The sequence below is a fragment of the Oncorhynchus mykiss genome, chromosome 12 (assembly GCF_013265735.2).
Source record: "Oncorhynchus mykiss isolate Arlee chromosome 12, USDA_OmykA_1.1, whole genome shotgun sequence".
Taxonomy (NCBI): domain Eukaryota; kingdom Metazoa; phylum Chordata; class Actinopteri; order Salmoniformes; family Salmonidae; genus Oncorhynchus; species Oncorhynchus mykiss.
The window spans coordinates 63,856,081-63,861,080 of record NC_048576.1 but is presented as its reverse complement, the minus strand read 5'-3'; the positions used below and the strand labels follow the sequence as shown (position 1 = coordinate 63,861,080).

General features: G+C 41.4%; 7 non-coding genes across 7 annotated transcripts; all 7 read right to left on the bottom strand.

The window, feature by feature from the left end:
* Positions 1-223: 223 nt before the first annotated feature.
* Positions 224-305, bottom strand: trnas-uga. Its single transcript has one exon. It is a non-coding gene; the product is annotated as a tRNA-Ser (tRNA).
* A 210-nt stretch (positions 306-515) lies between these two features.
* Positions 516-597, bottom strand: trnas-cga. Its single transcript has one exon. It is a non-coding gene; the product is annotated as a tRNA-Ser (tRNA).
* A 1,030-nt stretch (positions 598-1,627) lies between these two features.
* Positions 1,628-1,709, bottom strand: trnas-uga. Its single transcript has one exon. It is a non-coding gene; the product is annotated as a tRNA-Ser (tRNA).
* Positions 1,710-2,254: 545 nt separating this feature from the next.
* On the bottom strand, positions 2,255-2,336 carry trnas-uga. The gene has a single exon. It is a non-coding gene; the product is annotated as a tRNA-Ser (tRNA).
* Positions 2,337-3,657: 1,321 nt separating this feature from the next.
* On the bottom strand, positions 3,658-3,739 carry trnas-uga. The gene has a single exon. It is a non-coding gene; the product is annotated as a tRNA-Ser (tRNA).
* A 545-nt stretch (positions 3,740-4,284) lies between these two features.
* trnas-uga lies at positions 4,285-4,366 on the bottom strand. Its single transcript has one exon. It is a non-coding gene; the product is annotated as a tRNA-Ser (tRNA).
* Positions 4,367-4,576: 210 nt separating this feature from the next.
* On the bottom strand, positions 4,577-4,658 carry trnas-cga. The gene has a single exon. It is a non-coding gene; the product is annotated as a tRNA-Ser (tRNA).
* Positions 4,659-5,000: the final 342 nt, after the last annotated feature.

Genomic DNA, 5,000 nt, shown 5'->3' with positions numbered 1-5,000 from the left:
CGTGGCCATCGCAGCTAGCTACGTTAAATACCAGTCGGCTATCTGATTCTGTACATTTTACTTCTGTAAAGACTAGACCTTCTACTGAAGAGCCTGTTTGAACTGTTTGTCAAGGAATTTTATTCTGACCACCTGAATCAAAGGACAGGTCCATGCATTAAGCATACATCATAAATATCAAGTCTCCAATGACATGTTGCAAATAAAGACCTGTTTGTCAAAGCGCTGTGAGCAGGGTTCGAACCTGCGCGGGGAGACCCCATTGGATTTCAAGTCCAACGCCTTAACCACTCGGCCATCACAGCCTGCTACATTAAAAACCCGAACTTAACCAGTCGGCTATCTGATTCTGTACATTTTACTTCTGTAAAGACTAGACCTTCTACTGAAAAGCCTATTTGAACTGTTTGTCAAGGAAAAAATATTCTGAGCACTTGAATGAAAGGACATTAAGCACATTATCCATTATCCATGTCTCCAATGATATGTTGCAAATAAAGACTGGTTTGTCAAAGCGCTGTGAGCAGGGTTCGAACCTGCGCGGGGAGACCCCATTGGATTTCGAGTCCAACGCCTTAACCTCTCGGCCATCACAGCTTCTCCTGTTTCCTACAGGCCCTTAACCAGTCCGCTATCTCGTTCTGTCCATTTTACCTCTAATGTGACCAGATTAACGCTATTGAAGAACCTACTTGAAACCTTTGTCATGGAAGATCAATTCTGAGCACTTGAATCAAAGGACATGTCCAAGCATTATCCATATCAAGTCCCCAATGACATGTTACAAATAAAGACTGGATGGTCAAAGCGCTGCTCGCAGGGTTCAATCCATTTTTTTTTTTTTTCAAGCAAAGTTTTTTAAAAAAAAGCTATTTTCTAAGCAAGCACTTCAATCGTGGGACGAGCACATAAAGTAAGGACAATTTAAATTCAAAGGAGATAGACCCAATTATTAAAGGTCGACTTTATCATCGCCCACTAAGGAGAGTTGAAAACTGTACAGGGAGAATACATTGGACTTCAATTACAATGCTTAAACCACTTAGCCATCACAGGAATCTAAGGAAATTGATGAGGATAAAGCAGAAGTGGGCTATATGCTTCAAGCAAGTTAAGAACATGGGTGGGGAGACCCCATTGAAATTCAGGTCCAAAGTCTAAAGAACTCGGCCATTGCAGCTGTTGGAATGCAAGTAAAGGGATTGGGATTTGGAAACAGACATCATTGGTGAAAAATGGTAAACTTGATGGCACAACATTTTGCTCTTATTGCGCCAATTAACCTCGGTCCTTTCCAAAGCTGTGAAGGTTGGAAGTTTAATGTGCAAGTCAAAAAACTATGTGCAGAGAAAGTACAAGTGGACTATTCACTGAGAATAAGATTTAAAAAAGAGCAGAGAGACCCCATGGGGTTTCAGGTCTGAGGACATACCGACCTGTCTCTCAGAATTTCCATCATAAATCTAATACAAACAACAGTCTCTGTACTGAAGAGACTATTTTAACTCTTTACCAATGCAGATATACTCTGAGCACCTGAATCAAAGAACAAGTCCATGCATTAAGCAAACATTATCCATATCAAGTCTCCAATGACATGTTGCAAATAAAGACTGGTTTGTCAAAGCGCTGTGAGCAGGGTTCAAATCTGCGCGGGGAGACCCCATTGGATTTCAAGTCCAACGCCTTAACCACTCGGCCATCGCAGCTTGCTACATTAAAAACCAGGCCTTAACCAGTCGGCTATCTGATTCTGTACATTTTACTTCTGTAAAGACTAGACCTTCTACTGAAGAACCTGTTTGTCAAGGAATTATATTCTGACCACCTGAATCAAAGGACAAGTCCAGACATTATCCATATCAAGTCTCCAATGACATGTTGCAAACGAGATAGCGTTACATTAAAAACCAGGCCTTAACCAGTCGGCTATCTGATTCTGTACATTTTACTTTACTGGTTTGTCAAAGCACTGTGAGCAGGGTTCGATCATGTGTGGGTAGACCTCATTGGATTTCGAGTCCAACGCCTTAACCACGTGGCCATCGCAGCTAGCTACGTTAAATACCAGTCGGCTATCTGATTCTGTACATTTTACTTCTGTAAAGACTAGACCTTCTACTGAAGAGCCTGTTTGAACTGTTTGTCAAGGAATTTTATTCTGACCACCTGAATCAAAGGACAGGCATTAAGCATACATCATAAATATCAAGTCTCCAATGACATGTTGCAAATAAAGACCTGTTTGTCAAAGCGCTGTGAGCAGGGTTCGAACCTGCGCGGGGAGACCCCATTGGATTTCAAGTCCAACGCCTTAACCACTCGGCCATCACAGCCTGCTACATTAAAAACCAGAACTTAACCAGTCGGCTATCTGATTCTGTACATTTTACTTCTGTAAAGACTAGACTTTCTACTGAAAAGCCTATTTGAACTGTTTGTCAAGGAAAAAATATTCTGAGCACTTGAATGAAAGGACATTAAGCACATTATCCATTATCCATGTCTCCAATGATATGTTGCAAATAAAGACTGGTTTGTCAAAGCGTTGTGAGCAGGGTTCGAACCTGCGCGGGGAGACCCCATTGGATTTAGATTCCAACGCCTTAACCTCTCGGCCATCACAGCTTCTCCTGTTTCCTACAGGCCCTTAACCAGTCCGCTATCTCGTTCTGTCCATTTTACCTCTAATGTGACCAGATTAACGCTATTGAAGAACCTACTTGAAACCTTTGTCATGGAAGATCAATTCTGAGCACTTGAATCAAAGGACATGTCCAAGCATTATCCATATCAAGTCCCCAATGACATGTTACAAATAAAGACTGGATGGTCAAAGCGCTGCTCGCAGGGTTCAATCCATTTTTTTTTTTTTTCAAGCAAAGTTTTTAAAAAAAAGCTATTTTCTAAGCAAGCACTTCAATCGTGGGACGAGCACATAAAGTAAGGACAATTTAAATTCAAAGGAGATAGACCCAATTATTAAAGGTCGACTTTATCATCGCCCACTAAGGAGAGTTGAAAACTGTACAGGGAGAATACATTGGACTTCAATTACAATGCTTAAACCACTTAGCCATCACAGGAATCTAAGGAAATTGATGAGGATAAAGCAGAAGTGGGCTATATGCTTCAAGCAAGTTAAGAACATGGGTGGGGAGACCCCATTGAAATTCAGGTCCAAAGTCTAAAGAACTCGGCCATTGCAGCTGTTGGAATGCAAGTAAAGGGATTGGGATTTGGAAACAGACATCATTGGTGAAAAATGGTAAACTTGATGGCACAACATTTTGCTCTTATTGCGCCAATTAACCTCGGTCCTTTCCAAAGCTGTGAAGGTTGGAAGTTTAATGTGCAAGTCAAAAAACTATGTGCAGAGAAAGTACAAGTGGACTATTCACTGAGAATAAGATTTAAAAAAGAGCAGAGAGACCCCATGGGGTTTCAGGTCTGAGGACATACCGACCTGTCTCTCAGAATTTCCATCATAAATCTAATACAAACAACAGTCTCTGTACTGAAGAGACTATTTTAACTCTTTACCAATGCAGATATACTCTGAGCACCTGAATCAAAGAACAAGTCCATGCATTAAGCAAACATTATCCATATCAAGTCTCCAATGACATGTTGCAAATAAAGACTGGTTTGTCAAAGCGCTGTGAGCAGGGTTCAAATCTGCGCGGGGAGACCCCATTGGATTTCAAGTCCAACGCCTTAACCACTCGGCCATCGCAGCTTGCTACATTAAAAACCAGGCCTTAACCAGTCGGCTATCTGATTCTGTACATTTTACTTCTGTAAAGACTAGACCTTCTACTGAAGAACCTGTTTGTCAAGGAATTATATTCTGACCACCTGAATCAAAGGACAAGTCCAGACATTATCCATATCAAGTCTCCAATGACATGTTGCAAACGAGATAGCGTTACATTAAAAACCAGGCCTTAACCAGTCGGCTATCTGATTCTGTACATTTTACTTTACTGGTTTGTCAAAGCACTGTGAGCAGGGTTCGATCATGTGTGGGTAGACCTCATTGGATTTCGAGTCCAACGCCTTAACCACGTGGCCATCGCAGCTAGCTACGTTAAATACCAGTCGGCTATCTGATTCTGTACATTTTACTTCTGTAAAGACTAGACCTTCTACTGAAGAGCCTGTTTGAACTGTTTGTCAAGGAATTTTATTCTGACCACCTGAATCAAAGGACAGGCATTAAGCATACATCATAAATATCAAGTCTCCAATGACATGTTGCAAATAAAGACCTGTTTGTCAAAGCGCTGTGAGCAGGGTTCGAACCTGCGCGGGGAGACCCCATTGGATTTCAAGTCCAACGCCTTAACCACTCGGCCATCACAGCCTGCTACATTAAAAACCAGAACTTAACCAGTCGGCTATCTGATTCTGTACATTTTACTTCTGTAAAGACTAGACTTTCTACTGAAAAGCCTATTTGAACTGTTTGTCAAGGAAAAAATATTCTGAGCACTTGAATGAAAGGACATTAAGCACATTATCCATTATCCATGTCTCCAATGATATGTTGCAATTAAAGACTGGTTTGTCAAAGCGCTGTGAGCAGGGTTCGAACCTGCGCGGGGAGACCCCATTGGATTTCGATTCCAACGCCTTAACCTCTCGGCCATCACAGCTTCTCCTGTTTCCTACAGGCCCTTAACCAGTCCGCTATCTCGTTCTGTCCATTTTACCTCTAATGTGACCAGATTAACGCTATTGAAGAACCTACTTGAAACCTTTGTCATGGAAGATCAATTCTGAGCACTTGAATCAAAGGACATGTCCAAGCATTATCCATATCAAGTCCCCAATGACATGTTACAAATAAAGACTGGATGGTCAAAGCGCTGCTCGCAGGGTTCAATCCATTTTTTTTTTTTTTCAAGCAAAGTTTAAAAAAAAAAGCTATTTTCTAAGCAAGCACTTCAATCGTGGGACGAGCACATAAAGTAAGGACAATTTAAATTCAAAGGAGA